Here is an 18,263-nt window from a genome sequence, read left to right as displayed (position 1 = left end):
TAATCAGTTGCAGATGGGAAGGTTCATTAAAAGATGGAACAAAATGCCAGACTGACCAGGCCTATTTATAATTAGAGGAAAGAACTCAGGAAGAAGAGCTTAAGTTAAAAAAAATAATAAATCGAATTTTCAGTTGCTGAGTGTGTGTGTGTATGAGTGTGAGCATGTGTATGTGTATGTGGTGGGGACAGAGGTCCACCCATGGTGATGTGGTCACCTTGACATAACTGTGTCCTCCAATTGCAGATAGGTGTGGGATTATAGTATGTAGACTATGAACAGTAAATTAGAAAAATGTAGGAGATAGTCATCATTTCCGGGCTTTGTAATTTTGCTTCAGGACTTCATGTACACCCTTTTAGATCATCCTATACTTCATAGATTTGTTCTTGACATTTTATTTCCTAAATTTACTTTTCCTGCTAAACACCCAGTTGGGCTTAGTGCCTTTGCAGCCAACAGCAAGCAAGATGATGAGAATCACTCCATGTGGTGGTTCTGACCTTCCTGCTCATCCAAAGTACTCAGATGAGTGGTTTAGATGAGATAATCTCTGTGTTTCTTTTCTACCTTTAAGTACTATGACTAGTTGATGTCTGGTTTTTTGTTTGTTTTCCTCTTCTCGACTGCCTGGGATCCCATGTTAAAACAGGCCTGATGACAAATCCTGTTCTTACATTTGGCTTCCTCCTTGCTGATCACTTTCCTGCCTGTTGGGTTTTTAGGGTCTCTTCTTTTAATTAACCAATGATGGTCCAATTGTAAGTTAAGTCACCCTGGGTGACTCCATTCCAGTAGACCCTGGTAAAGATATTTAATTGCTTCTTGCTACAACTTTGTCATTTGCAAATTGGGACTAATAAGGTTATCTTGGAGAACACATTTTTTGGAAGACTGTAGTCTTAATGAGGTACTTTGAATTTTTCAAAAGAAAATCCCTTTGAAAACGTGGTGTTAATTCAGCCCTTGATGTAAAATCATTTATTTTGACTGAATTTTAAAATTCTCAATGCTAACTGAGGCTTTGTAAATAAACTAAATACAGATTGTGCTCTGCAGAAGCCTGACTTCCATTAATAACATTTAGATAGAATTAGATGAGGTGTCTTTTATCTAAAATGCTAAAATTGACACTGGATGAAAAGTGGAGAGCAAAGTAGTTTTCAGGCATAGGGTATAAAACAAATAATGGCTTCCTTCCATTTAGAAGAGCTCTCCCATAAAGATTTCCAAAGATGAAATGTTAAAATGTGTCAAACTAACGATACCATTTTATTTACTTAATAAGCAAGCACTTTAGACCTCAAGTTTAAAAGTACTGTTTGTTAGCACTCTAAACTTAACAGTGTCTCTTTTTGGTTTTGATACTAAAATATTGATTTAATTAAATGGGTAGACTTAATGTCTCAACTCTAATAGAGATGAATTCCAAAACCCTTTATATCCACAGAAGCAACAATTAACTTAGTTGAGGGCATCTAAACATCCATTTGATTTTGGAAAATGTCCAGCTCAATCAGGGCAGTGGCCTGGAGGCAATTGAGAGACCTGTACATAAAATACAGATATGTAAATTTATGTGAAAGGAAAAACTTAGGAAGGATGCCCTGACTCGATAATATGTTTATCAAACTGTGAATCAATCAAATACTCATTTAGTTATTTATTCAACAAATATTCTCTGAGCACTTACCATGTGCTAGACCCTGTTTTTTTTTTTTTAATTTTTTTAATTTTTAATTTTTTAGGTGAAGACATGCTGGTAAGACAGATAAGTTCTTGGCACCTATACAGGGAATTCTGTTAAGAGCTTCCTACACAATGGGCTCTAGGGAGGCAGCGAAAAGAATGTAAGAATGGGAAGATAATGCCTGCCCATCAGAAGCTACCCATCAGGCTGGGAAGGACTCAGGAAACAATAAGAGAGTCACACAGAACAGCAAGAGGCAGTTCAGCATAGTGGTTAGGAACGTGACCTCTGGAGCCAGATTGCCTGAGTTTGAATCCGAGCTTCATCACTTAATGATTGTAATTCAACCTTGCTGAACATCAGTCGTCTTGTCTATAAAATGAGAGTGTAATAATATAATAATAATCTCATAAGATTGTGTTGTGAGGATCAAGTTAAGTATGTAAGGACTTAACAGTACCTGGAATAGATATGAATTCAAGAGTAAGTGATGGGAGAAGAGCACATGAGTAACTAGAATTCTAGAAAAGGGACAGCACCCCAAAGGTTGGAATTAAGACGAGAGATGAACTGTTGAAGGATACATAGTATATGGATGAAGAGAGAAAAGAGAAGGCTTTCCAGCTTGAGGGAGCAACATAAGGGCAGGGATGGGAGTGGACATGAGCCTGTTCTGGGAAGAGGATGTGAGCAGCTTGGTTTGATTAGTGTTTGGGAAGATAGTAAATTAAGAAGATCCAGGTTAGTGAGAGTTTTGAACAGACTAGAATTCATCCTGGAAGACAGGAGTCACCTAGCTTCTTAAGAAAGGGATGAAACAATGATGTGAAAGGCTGCTTTGGAAAATAAATGTAGCAGCATTAAGCAAGGTGCAAGGGAGGAAAATCCTCAGAAGAAGTTTATTGGGGAGCTGTCATTGAGGTGAGAACCATTAAAGACTGTGGTGTGGCAGCAGCAATGGAGAGAAGCTGAGGAAATCTGAGAGGCATTCCAAAGGAAAAATAAAAAGGATTTCAGTGCAAATTGGCTGAATGATCGAAGAAGAACCTTTTTTTGAATCAGGATCATTATAGATTGGCGACATATGTATATTACTCAAAAATTTTACATACATAAGTGATCCAATTGGGCAAAAATAAAGTAGACAAGATGTCTGAGACTGACTGCACGAGACTCTTACAGGACACCCAAGGAAGGCTGAACATGAGTACCTGATAAAGATGAAGACACAGAGTGTAAGTATTAGTGCAAAAGAAGAAACATCATGAGAGAAGAGGAGCCCATCTGTAAAGGGCTGGAAAAGGAACCTATGGTTCAAAATAAAGAAAGTCACTCAGCTTTTCACATCTGGTAAAAGATAAAAGGCATATACTCATTTTTGATATTAGTGACCTAAATTTAATGATGGGGAGCAGCACGAAATGACAACGTCAAGTCTCAGAAACATATGAAGTCAAAACAATTCAAGTGATGGGGTTTATTCTCTCACTTCAACTTAGTTTCCAGAAGTAAAGAAGAAATTACAGGCTCAGTTACTGGCAGCCCTGCCAACCACACAGGTCTGTGAGAGAGTGTGGCAGGAAGTGGGTGTCACTTTGAAGGTATCCCATAGTGCTTTTCAAGCCCAAAACTTCGATGAGAAACATCACCCACCCAAATGCCCACCGTCAAGGTTCTTCTCATGGATCTTGGCTTATTTGCTTTCATATTTGTATTTAAATGGATTCACAACTGCTCCAAGTACTAGGTCCTAACCAAAGAGTCCTTGCCTTTCTAAACTCAGGTGTGCTCAGGTTTACATCAAAGGATTTTCTGGTCCTTTTATAGCAGTCTTAGAGGAAGTCAAAGAAGACCGTTCTACAGAAATTGGTGAGACGTGTGGTCTCAGTGTCAGAGATGGGCCTGACTTCACCAAAGATGATCTTGACCTGGCAACACTTCACTTTTATATTTGTTCATAATTTAAGGGAAAGTAAAATGTGTACTTAATTCCACCCTTGGGCTCTAGTTGTTTTTCATGTTTCCTTTGTACTACAAAATTGTGAATGATGAATGCATTCTGTATTTATTAAATGCGGTCACCAAGGGACTGACTTGCCAGAAAAATCATACCCATGGCAAAAGAAACAAGATCACATCCAGTCCAGAGACTTCAAGAAGGGACTCCAACATTGAATTTATCCCTAGTATATTGTGTTTTCCCTCACAGATCCAGAGAGACAGGCTGCAGAAAATGCAGTCACTCTGGTCACTAGATAATAGTGGTGGTAGTTACCAATAATGGCATCTAAAGGTGGAAGATTTGAAAAATACTGTCTTTTCCTTAGGTTTTCTGTCATTAGACATTGAGATTTATACCACTTATATTCTCCCTGAAATGAAATTCCAAACAGCCTAGATCCTAAACATTATAGTCTAGTAGAAAAGGAGTAGAAATGATCAAACATTGACAGTGATTTGATTTTTACTTTATCTGTTTTCTTTAAGAAGCCAAATCTTATCACCACTATATTTAATACTTTTCTAGAGATACCAACAAAAGCAATTGGATAAGATTTATAAAAACTAGAAAAAAAAACCAAAAATTATCATTATTAGCTGGGGACACAATTTTATCTGATAAATGAAAAGAATTTCCTTTAGATTTATTGATAAACAGTAAAGAACTGAGTTGGCTGACTGAAAAATAATGTATAGAATTTATTAACAATGATAATATGTAACAATAGCAACAACAATAAAAAAAGATAAAATAACCTAGAAATAAACTTAACTGTGCAAGATCTAAATGAAGACACTCTCAAAAAATACCTCAAGGGATATAACAGAAGTTTGAATAAATGGAAAGGCAAAATACATTCTCAAATAATAAGACTCTACATAAAGATGTCAATTCTCTATATGTTAATCCAAAACTTGATGTAAACCCAACAAGTAAGGGTAATTCTAGGTATATATGTGAAGAAGAAGGGAGCTGAAAAGAGGATCTGAAAAGTTCACACGGAAAAATTAACAAAAACAAAGAGCTAGGACAGTTGGGGGAAAAGATCAATGAGAAGAGATTAAATGTAGAATAGTGTGCTACTGTACTAAAGACACAGATGAAGGAAACAAGATTAAAAGTCAAAAACAGGTCCCTCCAAAAACGAGAATTTATTATACACTAAAAGTGACACTTCAGTTTGGAAAAGATGAATTGTTCTATAAAAGTTGTTGGGATAATTTGTTAGCTCTCTGGGGGGAAAAGATACTAGATTGATATGTTATACCTGACAGCAGGACAAATTTCAGATGAATCAAAGACTTTAATTTAAAAAATATGAATTATAACAAAATATGAGAATTTTTTTTTAAATAGCTTCAGAGTGAAGAAAGTCTAAGTGTAGCACATGTTTCTACACCATGTTATTTACCTTCTTGCTCAAGAAGCTTAGTGACTCCTACCTTCTGTGATGAATTTTAAAGTCTCTTCTCTGATTTTTAAGACATTCAGTAATTTGTATCAATCTAACTTTGACTTTTGCTTTCCTGAATAAATCTAATCAAACCATGTTTCTTGCATCCTCTTCCCAGAACCAGGCTCATTCTCATCTTCCTTTTTCCTATACTATGTACTGATTAATCTATCCTTTCTCTGTTGGTTTGTGATGCTTTTAATCATTGAAGTTTTTTTTATTGACATAATTGTAGATTCACAAGCAGTTATGATGCTCATTGATTAAATAATGATATTATTGTACTATTGATAGATATAAAATCCCTTACATCTAGGGAACAGAAAGACCTAGAAGAGTTGTAAGCAGGGGAATGATGATGTCAGATCTGCACACTGGACATTATGATTATGGACTGAAAGAAGATGAACCAGAGACAGGTTGATTGAGCCCAGGAGGCTTTTGCAGATATCCAGGTAAGAAATGATGAGGGCTTTATTGATGACCCATGATGGAGGCTGATCTGAAAGTGGACAAAGAGGAAGAACCAACGGGCTTGGCAGGTGAATTAGACACTCTTGCACCCTACCTCCCATTCTCATGGCCAATTTTACTTTAGCCGTTGTGGTAGCCACAGATTCACACGAGAGCAACTCTGCCTCGGCAGCTTGCCACATCCCTTGCTTTCTGTTCTTGGGGCTGCACCCATAGGAACCTACCTGGAACTCATGTATGCAAAGCCCAGATGTGAGGGAGTTAAGGGGCAAACTTGAAAACAAAGGATGAAACCAATGGGTAAATGCTCCCCTTGTTCTTTCCCCGCAGAAGAATTTAGGGCAAATTCTGCACTGTCCTCAGAGTCCTGGCAGGCATGAGCCTTGGTTTCCAGGGGAGAGATCAATGTGAGAACACACCATTGTACTGGCCTTCCCTCCTTCCCTGTTTCTCTCTCCAGTATCTTCATTTCCTGGGATGGTTGTTCAAACCCCACACCCTTCACCCAAGCCCTTGCCTCAGGCTCTGCTTTCAGGAGGACTATAGGCTAAGTTGGTGGCTAATTACACATGGGTTGGGGGGTTCAGGAAAGAAAGCATGCAGGGATGACTCCAGAGTTTCTTGTTTGGGTGACTGAACAGATGGGAGTCTCATTCACTAATAGTGGAATACAGGGTGTCTTGTGTGTGGTAGAGGCAGGAAGTAGGAACAGATGCCCATCTTACCACAGCTTGCTTGCCATCACAGTGCCTGTCACATTATAGGTGTCCAAAATACACTGAAGTTTATTGCAAGTGGAGAAGAAAGGGAAATGTCACTGGTTCTCTGTGTACATTTGTAGCTGTTATTAAGTAAGTACTGAAAGTTAGGCTGGGTCTTGGCCACAGAGCTGTGATGTACTAAGATGAAAAGAGGGGATTATGTCCTGTCATTTAGAGAATTACATTTTAGTTAAAAATATAAGACACATACAACCATGAAATAACTGGATGGATTTAAGAAGCAATACATACTAACAAGCAAAAAATAAGGATAATCCATACCGAGTAATCATTCCTGGAGAAATAAAGCCTAGCAGCCATCAAATTTGGTTGAGATTAATCTTAGTGTCCTGGTTTAGGTCACTTTTCTTAGTCGCACATGGTTTTTATTAATAGGGGTCAGCTAGAGAATGTCATCATTATATCTGATATTTTATCGTCATCAATGATTCCTCTGTCACTTGCTGAAAATGATTAACCCTCTTTTATACATCTGCTGATTCTTTCCCAAGTCTTATCTAAGAGGTGGGTTTATTTCAAAAACTGGAAGTGAGCATTTAAAACTCTGCAGGTGGCAAAGATGCATACTTGCAAGATGGCAATAGCCATCTTCCTATAAATTCCTATCAGCTTACTTCCTCTTTAATGCAAAAGGATATGAGTATAGACACACTGAGCTGAATGTTGATACAATTCCGTTGTGTTTTTACCTTGTCAAATAAAATTCAGAGCTGTTTGTAAAAAGCGTTCCTTGTCATGAAATTGAGTAGGCTTTGGTTAAAGTTCTTTCATTCAACCACGAATATATTCATGAGCCTAGGGCCAGAGAAAAAGTGGTCTGTGCCTACAGGTTGCACGATTTTATAGCCAGTTCACCCCCCCACCCCCCACCCCACACACACCTGCTCCATTCATTCCTGGCTGCGTTCCTGAAGATCAATGCAAATGTCATGTGGGAGAATATCAAACCTCCTATCAAATTCCCACCAAGCCACATTTACTGGTAAAACTTCTACTCTGTCTGCAACACTCATTAGTCAATCATGAAAGGGAACTGAAGTAGTTTGTTAAGTGTGTTCTGCAAAACTAATTAGAGCTAAGACCATCACAATTTCCAGGCTTGATTATTTATTCTATAAGTTTTCTAGGCATTTATATTTTTAGTATTTTGAGGTAAGTTTCACCTTCCTGCTGCATTTCAGGAAAGCAGCATCTGTTATACCTGCTTCTATTGAAGATGGCCCTGAAGCTCCAAGGCACTTTGTATGCTTTTGGCTCACCATTCCTCAGTCCCTACTGACCCCCCTTTTTTTTCTAGGAGATTTATTTATTTATGTTAGAGAGAGAGGGAAAAAGAGGATGTGCACGCCAACTACACGAGTGCACAGTGGGAGAGGGGCAGAAGGAGAGGGAGAGAGAGTCTCAAGTCCGATGTGGGGCTCAATCTCATGACCCTGAGATTACGACCTGAGCAGAAACCAAGAGCCAGATGCTTTTTTTTTTTTTTAAGTTTTTATTTATTTATTCATGATAGACAGAGAGAGAGAGGGAGAGACACAGGCAGAGGGAGAAGCAGGCTCCATGCCGGGAGCCTGATGTGGGACTCGATCCCGGGACTCCAGGATCATGACTTGGGCCAAAGGCAGGCACCAAGCCACTGAGCCACCCAGGGATCCCCAAGAGCCAGATGCTTAACTGACCACACCACCCAGGTACCCTGTCACCTCTTTAAAGAATATACTCACAGTAACATCTACATCATGTCCCAAGCTTTGGGAAGAGGGCCTGGATATGGTGCCAAATGGTCAGCCATGCCCTCTCCTTACTTTCTATCCTTCTTGTAGTCAAAAGTATTTGTCCTTCTATTTCCAGCCATTAGAGGGCCAGTCTCTACAGCTAACAAATTCTAGGGCTTGTTTTGAGAGAGCCTGAGCAAAGCAAAGCATTTTTCCAATTATACACCATCTAATTCAATTTACATTTATTAGAAAAACTGCCAGCTATTTCATGTTAATATTGACATTTTCATAAGTACTTGCAATTAGAATTCAAGCTGAGGTTCCAATGAATCTCTTAGATGTTTTACACTTTTACTTTTCCTGTCTGTCTTCAGACTTTGCAAAATATTTTTAAGAACACATTTGGAGGTCATCCTGCCTTTGGGGAATTTATGCTGCATATGTAAAACGATGGGGCAGAGAAAAAAATATTACAATTTGGCAAAGCAAATTGAGGACAACTATAAAGATGTACCGGGTTCCGAAAAACAAATGTAGGGTATGAAATTCTACATGTTAAAACAGATCAACTGAGCCATTAGTTTTTCACTTTATATAAAACTTCACCCCATAACTTCTTCGAATAGTAAGTGCCCTGACTACTTTTAGGGCACATTATTTTAAAGAATATTTCCTGATTGCATTTAAAGTGTAGTTCTATTCACCCATGTCTTTTTATTTAGCATGTACATGTATTTGTATAAACTGGGTGGCATTTAAAGAGTGACACATGTCTCTTTGAAGAGTTGTTAGTGAAGATGTCCTCATGCTAAAATATTTTATTCATCAGAGTGCTCACTCTCTGTTTTACTGCCTAAAGCAGGGCTCTATAAAGTGAGATACTAAATGTACGTATAATATACTCTTTGGTTTCTGTATAATAAATATTACCCACATGGATTTTTTTTTTTTAAGATTTCATTTCTTTATTCATAGACACACAGAGAGAGAGGCAGAGACACAGGCAGAGGGAGAAGCAGGCTCCATGCAGGGAGCCCGACGTGGGACTCGATCCCAGGTCTCCAGGATCACACCCCAGGCTGCAGGCAGCGCCAAACCGCTGCGCCACTGGGGCTGCCCTACCCACGTCGACTTAGAAGAAAGCCTGACAACACATATGCAAGTGTGCATAAATACAACCTTGCACTGTTCCATCAAACTTCTTTAATGACATTTATTTGCACATGCCAGTTTAAAAGCCTTACAAGTGGAAACATTTCCAAGGGGAAGGCAAATATAGCTTTTTCCAAATGGGCAGAGGATACAGAAAGTAAGACTCTAGAAGATATTCAGGAGGTGCGTCTCTCAGTGAGAACAGCTCCTGCTTATACAGCCAAGAATGGATGGTGTGTTATTACCCTTCCATAGTTCTCAACCTTAGCTACATGTTGGCATCACTTCCAGAGCTTTCAACAAATCTGAAAGCCCAGGCTGCACTCCAGATCAATTAAACCAGAATTGCTGGGTGTGGGAGGCAGGTCTCACTAGGTTTTCCAAGTTTCCCAGGTGATTCTAATGAGTGGCCAGGCTGAGAACCATCACCTTTGTGAATATGAGCCAACTGCCCAGGCAGGAGTGCAGCGCTCAGCCCCCAGTGAGGAGACAGCTGCAGGGGCCACCGACTTACAATGAGGGGCGGGGTCAGGAGTAGATGAGCTCAGCTGACAGGTGGCCAGCGGATGCACCTGGCTGTGCTCTGGCGGCCCCTGGGTTTGATGCTCCTGGTGGGACCTTCCATCAGGAAAGCATGCTGCTTCCCCTGCTCCAGGCCATCTGGAGAATTGCTGCACTGTCCCAAAGCTCCTCGCCTCCCTAAACCCTCTGCTCCAGCCAAGCTGTGCAGCTCACCAAAGAGCAAGCTTCAGGCTCTCAGGCTTTTGCACAAACACTCTGCTCCTATGGTCCTCTTGACCCTTACTTCTGCCTTAATCTTCATCCATCCTTAAAGACTGAGCTCCCATTTGGGCTAGGAAGCCTCCCCCAGTGACCCGAACTCTCCCAGATTACCTTCCTCACCTGGATTCTCCCGCTGTATCTGCATCATTCTTTTACTAACTAAACCCGTCCCAGCCAATGACAATTTTGGTGCTGCTGCACTGAGCTATTACCTCTCTCCTTGCTGGTGGTGAAGTTTCAAGCTTGGTTCTTCTGTTGCTAGCCAAGCACCTAACAACTGGAAGGACAGTGAGGTTTTTTACAGTTGTTTGTAAATGCTCCCCCATCACCACCCCTGCCCCAAACTGGAGCTGCTCCTTGTGCATGGGCAGTACTCCATAAATACTTGCTCCTTGATTTATCTCCCAATTGGATCTCTGCACTTAGCCTTGAACCATCTTGTCTATCCACATACTTGGAGTCCTTCTGTACTCTGTGTTTTGTAGCTATTGTTTTTTTAAATGTAAAAATTTCAGTATCCCATGTAAATATGGCTACCTTGTTTTAAATCCTGAGTGTCTTCCCGGGGCTCTTTAATGGGGCCTGACCCCTGCCTCCCCACATTACTAGACTGAGCTTTTTCTTTCTTCCCTGTGCTCACTCTGCTCTAGCATCCCTCGTTCTCCCCCTAGGCTTACTGTGCTCCTTCCTACCACAGGACCTTTGCATGTGCTGTTCCCTATATCTGGATGTTCTTCCTTCTTTTTACCTTCAGATGGTTATGTCAACCATCTCTGACCTCCAGACTTGCCCAGGGCCCCCATTCTATGCCTGGACAGGGCCATGTGGCTGCATTATAGCATGTGATGCATTTACTACTTCGCATGCATTTGTGTGGTTTGGGGATGAATGCCTGTCTCACTTATAGGATTCTGAGCTCTATGAGTATAGACACAGACTCTATTTTTGCTCAATATTTTATCTCCAGTTTCTATTATTGTGCCTGACATACAGAAAGTACTACCAATGTTTGTTGAATAAGTGAATGATGAATGAATGCATGGACAGATGAATGGATAACTAGTAGGAGAAAAATTAAAATATATGACTGGACTCTTGATTTTGCAGACCAGAAGCAGGGAGGCTATTGTTTGGTGTCACTGCATGGCAGCATGCTACAGTGGAAAGCAGATGTGGGCCCCTACCTATGGATGGGATGGGTCAAGTTTCAAATGCCTGTCTTGCTCACATCACCTTCACACTCCTCTCAGTCCTTGGTGACACTGTGGCAGAGAGAATCATGGGCCTCACACCCTAATCCCTGGGACCTGTGAATATGGTATCTTATGTGGCAGAAGCGATTCTGCAGATGTGATTAAGGTTACAGTCCTTGAGATGGGGAGATTATTCTGGATTATTTGGGTGAACACAATCTAATCACACAAATCCTTCAAAGTGGAGAACCCTCCTCAGCTGGGTTAGAGGAATGAGATGGAAGAAAGAGAGATTTGCAGCAAATGAGGGACCCAACTCACCACTGGTTGCTTTGAAGGTGGAAAAAGGGGATTAGATTTTAAGGAACATAGATGCCTCTAGAAAATAGGCATGGTGCTCATTGGATCACCAGCAAGAAAATGAGATCTCAATCCTACCACCACAGGGCATGGATTCTGTCCACCCCAAATGAACTAGGAAATGTGTCTTCCCTTTGAACTTCCAACATGGAATGTGGCTCTGCCAACACCTTGATTTTAGCCCAGTGAGATCTGTGTCAGGCTGCTGACCCTAGAAATGTAGAATCAGAATTTCTGTTGTTGAAGCCACTAAGTGTGTGGTAAATTGTCACAGCAGTAATGGGAAGCTTACATGCAGGTGCTCCAACCTGCCCCATCCATCTGACTACCCCCTTGACCAGAGTAGAGACTTGTGTCAGGGGCAGCCAAACATGACATATGAGACAGCTGGATGGAGTGACCAACTGGACAAATTGGGGTCACTCAGGGCCTTGAATATGAGCTAAAGAGAAACACAAGGCACCTCCGTGGGAGCCGTGGATGAGGCCACTGATGCTGGGGAGAGGAGAGCGAATGGCTGAATAGGGAGCTAGGAGCCCCTGGGCAACCTGGCGCCAACATGACCTGGTGGCCAGGTCTTGCTCCAGTTCTGAGCCACTTCTAATGTCCCACCGTAAGATTGGGCTTCACTCTGCCCCTTGCCCTTCCCATGGGTTGGGCTCTGCAGGGCACGTCCTGGTCTTTGCTGGCAGTGGTGGTTCTTCTGTCCTCATCACTAGACATATCCTCACAATCACGTTTCTGCTCCCCTGGCCCCAGTTCCCTGGGGCAACCCAAGTGGATCTGAGCGTCACATAACCCAAGTGACCTAACACAACTGCCTCGTGCTCAGAGTCCAACCCTATCCACGCAGCCTCTCAGGGCTGGCCTTCTAAGCCTATGAAAGGGAGCTGAAGGGTGGTGCTAATACCCACAGCAGGGGATGTTGGAGGAGGAGTGAGCTAACATGAGGAGAGCACACTAATCCACTCCACGCCACACTCAGGCTCTGGCTACTTGATGCATCTTGAGCCACAGCTGGAGGTTCTGTCCCCCACAATGCTCCTAGACGGCTTTTTCTCCGAGGCCCCTTCTTGTTTTCAACTCCCCTGCCTCTCTTTCCCCTGCACCCATCATCCTCTCTGCTTGCTGGAAGCCCCCCAGGGTACTCCAGATACTGCTGAACCCCAGAAGTGTCTTTGATTCTAACAATGCTCATCACGGCCTTTGACACACCTCAGAACAAATGGATTTCAAGAACATTTCTCTCAAGTGGGGACTCCTTTGTCCTCTGTGCCTCTGTATGGCTCACATGGCACACAGGAGCCTTTTGGTCCTGGCACACCTTTCCTCTCCATGCCCTAGGAGCCGAGAGTCCACTGCTTCTGTGACTTTACTACCCTGTGCCCGTAGCTGCTTGGGTTTTCAAGAAAATAAACACAGGACAAATATATGCCAGCGGGCTGGGATCGAAATGTGTCTCCAGCTGTTGGGAACACAAAGAGAACCAGTTTCCTTAGAAACAGATTCCCAGGGGAAGGGGCCTAGTGGGGCCATTTGAGATCTCGGCGGAGGTGGGGAAGGGGCCTAGTGGGGCCATTTGAGACCTTGGCGGAGGTGGATCTCGCAGCTCAGGACAAGGCCCAGAGTGGTCTGAGCCACATGTGAACAGCAGCCCTTGTCTTCGGGGGAAGTAGTCCCTTTAGGGCATTGGGAGCCATGAACAGAGCCTGGGGAATGAAAGCATCAATGCTAAAACATGTTTTGGAGACTTTTAGCTATCAGAGCACTTCTGCGTATAATGTTTAATTTATTCTCCCAACAACCCTGTGATATGGACAAAGGGGGCAAGATGTCCCCACTGTACGAGAAGAGTAAGGTTTACAGAGGCTCTATCACTGCTGGGTCACCCAGCAAGTCTGCTATCTCCAACTGCAATCACAAGCCAAAGTGAACTAGCTGGAGGAGTATTACTTTTTTACTTTCAAAAATTCGGAAGACATATTTATCGAAATACTTAAAAAGCAGATCATCCAATCTCTCCTTTGTTTTCTTTCTTTAAGAAAAAGGATGCTTTAGAGACAGAGGCAAACCAGAGGTTTCATTCACAGTACAGCCTCAGCTGGTCAGGACAGAGTGGAAATTTCCAGAAGTGAGTATTTCACATATACATTTCCAAAGATATAGGACGTCTAGAGTTCAAAACTTTCAAGCAAATTAAAATGCATAGCTTTCTGAAAACCTTTGCTGACGCTGGCCGGTTTTCAGACTTCTCCAGAATCCAATGGGGCCAACATGATTCACTGAATTCTTTATGAATTAAGAAGCTGTAAATTATGCATCTTTTCTTTTAAACATGCATTACTTTCCATGCTTTACAGCCAAGCCGTATAAACAGTATCACAGAGGCAGTTTCCTCCCTGGGAAAATTCTCTTCCTCTCCCCACTCATCAAATGGAAGATCATCTTGTGGAAGGGTCATCTAGTGAGTTTGCAATAAGTTGGGGTAAGGAGTCCAACTTGACATTTTTTGGAGTTTGAAAGTGAAAACTGGTATCTCTCCACACAACACTTTACCATGAAACTTTCTAAGGCCAGGTTTTAGGCACACAGCAAGCAGAAATCACACACGTATAACTGAGTGGAAATGCCAGGGCAGGAAATCCATTTGCAGGGAAATCCAGCAACTGGAAAAGTGGTTTCTGCAAATATGAGATGCTCTCCCTTGCTTGTAAATCACAATAGTTGTTTTTCATTAGCAGCCATTCATTCTTTCATTAACTGCATTCAGAGTGCCAGGTATCTCCTCACCCTGGAAATAAAAGAGCCTGGACTCCAGCTGGAGAAGAGTCTCCTGTGCTGGGATGCATCCAAGTATGCCTGCACTCAGCTCTGTCCCACTGTATGATTCTAAAACCAAAAAAGAAGGTAGCCACCACTGCACTGGGCAGCCAATTTTCTGACTCTGGACAAAGAAAAATGAGCCTAAGAGAACTGCCTTTTCATGGCGTGGCTGCTATAAGTTGAATTTGTATCCATTATAGCAATAATTTATCTAAAAAAAATTTTTTTTTGGCGGATACAAGTGAAGCATGGTTTGGAAAGAAATAGAAACTTCTAGAAAATCTATTTGTTTCCAGAAAAATGGGAAATAGCTATAAGATGCTTGAATATTTTGGGGGGAAAAAATGTTATAACAGCTGTGTCTTTGTAAAGATGTGTCAGACAAAATGATTTTGCACAAAAAGCATAGGACTTGGCCCAGCCCAGTCCTCCTCTCCTTTTACCATGCAGGAAGTAAAACCTAAAGTCCAAGTGATCCAACAATACAGCCGTGGAGTTGGGAGGCCAGGCTTCTACTTCTGGCAGGGCCTCTGACCCACCCCTAGACACAGGCCCCATTCCTACACCTGTGAAACAAGAGTTTCCTTATGACCTCCAGGGACCCTGCAAATCCTATGATCCCTTTAACCTTTTTCACTTTCTTCCAAACCGCCCAGCATCACAAGATGATATTATTTCACCCCCTGGGCAGGCTCAGAGGCCCTGGCCCTCTCTCAGCTGTATGCTAAGCAGCTCTGCAAGGCTCAGGGCCAGGAGCAGAACTGCCTGATTTTTGGCAACTGGATAAAGTGAATGGCTTTGAGCACTAAGATCTGGAATAATGTGGGTACATCAGTAGACCCATTTCGGGCCAGCCCCCGTGACTCTACGTGCGTGCAGTGTTCGGAGAGAAGTCTCATCTCACAGCCCTGAGCGGGTGGCCTGCCACGCCTGCCTCCTCGGGTGTGGGTTCACGCTGCGCATCCCCTCTCAGGCCCTCGCCTCCAGGGAGGGCCTCGTTGAGGGGACAGCGGTCTCCTCACAGCTGCCATACACCCCACCGAGACACAAACAACACCCTCTTTTGAGTCAAACAACTGACCACCCAGGCTTGCCAAAATGAGGACAGGCTCTGAAAGGGGGCAGTTTTATTTCAAGGATTTAATGGACCAAGAGATGAAATAAAAAGTTTCAGCTATTAAAAAAAAAAAAAAAGGCAATAGATCGTCTTCTTCCAAATAAACAAACTATCCTTTGAACAAGAAAAGAGTCTTCTAACTGGGTCAGGCTGGGGCCAGGTCATGAAGGAGTCACGTGTCCCTTGGGCTCCCCTCTGGATTCCCTGTTCCCCTGATTTCTCCCTCTGTTGCTTTGGGGAGCCCAGTGTTCTCCTGCTGGGGCCCTGCCAAGGAATGACATGAGCTCATCGGACACAGGCCCTTCCCAGGACACAGCGCTCACATTTGGAAAGAGGGCCCCTACAAATCTCTAAGGGTAGAATTATAGGCAGGGAAATTTCCCCAGAATCTCTCAAATCACACCATAAAGGCACATAACCTGCTCTTCAAACATAGAAGACTTGCCTTAACTACCAACTTTCAATATTCCATGCTTTTTTTAAAAAATGTTTTATTTATTTATTCTTTAGAGACACAGAGAGAGAGAGGCAGAGACACAGGCAGAGGGAGAAGCAGGCTCCCTGTGGGGAGCCCAACGTGGGACTTGATCCCAGAACCCTAGGATCACACCCTGAGCCGAAGGCAGGTGCTCAACCACTGAGCCACCCAGGTGCCCCACTCTATGGTTTTGTTTTGTTTTTTTTTTTAAACTAAAGCATTATTTTTTTTCTCTCCTGTTTACAATTTCTCTGCTAATGATTATAACTTATTGTGTGTGTGTGACTGTGTGAAGAGTATGTTATGTGCAATGACTTACAGGATGGCAAAAAACATGATAGAAAAACCTAGAGAATTGCCCTCTACTTCCTTATTAATACGTGTTTGTCATCTAGTAAGTAGAATGCTATTTGGGCCTCCAATATTTCAGCCCCTCTTCTGGGTGCCAAGGACATAGATGGAACTCTGGTCCTATCCTGTCCTTAAGTTGCTTATAGAATGTTGGGAGGAGAGAAGTCAAGACACTATATCACCCAGAGAGATGATATTACCAGCACAGAACTTTGAGAGCACAGAGGGAGAACATCAGGACCTCCCTGTACAGCTGTGTAGCTTGTGCACTGCGTAACTCTGGGGTCACCATCCCACAAACACCATTTTCAATAGAGCTGTGTGGAAACTTTGAGTGTGAGGAGCCCTGTAAGACTTTCAGGGAAAGCATCCAGGGATCTGCCAGATACAGGTCTAGAGCAGGAGGGAGGTTCTGACTCCTAGAAAGTAGGAGGAGAATTGCTGAGGATATCTGAAGGCTGATGGGATGACATGTCCCCTGCTGGGAGAAGGGCTCAGGCTTTCTCACTGAGATTCAAGACAAAGAATCACTGATGAAGGTGTATTCGATTTGAGGTCATTCAGGTCACTTCCCAGCTCACTTAGAGAAATTGGAGGGACTCACAGGCTGTATATGATCTGATGTCTCCAACCCTTACTTCTTTGAATTCACCTCCTGCTACCTTCCTGTCCCCACCCCTCACTCTACACCAGCCACACTGTTCTCCCGGCTGATCTCTGATTGAGCCACACATGCACCCACTGCAGGGACCCCATGAAAGAAAAGGCTGGGTTTTTTCCCCCTTTGCTTCTTTTCTAGCTTCCATTCTTGCTAGGACTTGTACCCCTCCCTATACATGTCTTATTTTCAGGTATGTCCTCCTTGTAAGAGACAAAGAGATAATGATTATCTTTGGAGCTTCCTGGCACAACAGATGATATCTAAGGAGTGACCAAGCAGAGGCATCATGTGCACATTCGAGAGCACTGGCGCTAGATATCTCCACGCCAAGACCACTGGCTTCAGAGAACAAGTGTTTTATGAAGGACACCTGGACCCTGTCTTGTTCTGACCAGTTCTTGGAGGTCTGAGAGGACACATGCACCAGACCATAATCGCCAACAGGAACCCCAGACTCCAAGCAAAGACAGGAGTCCCTCTTTCCTTCCCAAGTCTCTAGGACGCTCCGTCTATATCTCTGTTTCTATATATCTTCAATAAACTCTGCTTTCACCTCCTGCTGGCTTGCATTTGATTTCCATCCTGCATCATGCCAAGGATTCTCTTGGCTGGTCCTGCGGAGACCCCCCCACCCCCTACCGAGTCTTTGGACCTGGCCTGCCTACAATCACTGGTAAGTGGTTCTCTACCCTGAAAATGTACTTGTCACTGAATAAAAATTATATAGCCATATTTATAACATGTAGTTTAAAGAAAAAAATTTGAGCTTTTGCCATCAAAATTTCAAAAAAAATAAAAAGCCACTTGAAAAATACTTTTCATTAAAGCATTAGGTAGCCGAACAAATCCTCAATGGTGAGTGTCGGGGCTTAGATTCTGGTCTTGGCCCTTCTATGAGTGACTTGTTTTGCAACAGATAAGACACAACCTCTAGGCATCTCAGTTTTCTCAACTCCACTCATGGATTTTAAGGCATATTAAGTGACAACATCCAAAATGCTCCCATCCTCCAAACACATACTTTTATTGCATTTTAAAAATTTAGATGAGGAAAGAGAAGTCTGGTCATTGGCTGGACCTGTGAGAAACAACACTTTTCCTTAGCTACAAGGATGCTCTCTGGCTTTGGCAGCAGTGGGCTCCGGCTTTGCCTCACTCTCCCACCTTGGGAACAGATTTACACTGACCCCTCATTACCTTCTTCTCCTTCTGCTTGTGCTTGATAG

At 42.7% G+C, this 18,263-nt stretch overlaps 1 protein-coding gene across 2 annotated transcripts in view; it reads right to left on the bottom strand.

The window, feature by feature from the left end:
• The window catches only part of UST (uronyl 2-sulfotransferase), a 291,863-nt gene that overhangs the window by 85,368 nt on the left and 188,232 nt on the right, over window positions 1-18,263 (bottom strand). The gene's annotated exons all lie outside the window — the stretch shown is intronic.

The sequence above is a fragment of the Canis lupus genome, chromosome 1 (assembly GCF_003254725.2).
Source record: "Canis lupus dingo isolate Sandy chromosome 1, ASM325472v2, whole genome shotgun sequence".
Classification (NCBI taxonomy): Eukaryota; Metazoa; Chordata; class Mammalia; order Carnivora; family Canidae; genus Canis; species Canis lupus.
The sequence above is the reverse complement of the archived record's forward strand: the minus strand, read 5'-3'. Positions and strand labels throughout refer to the sequence as shown.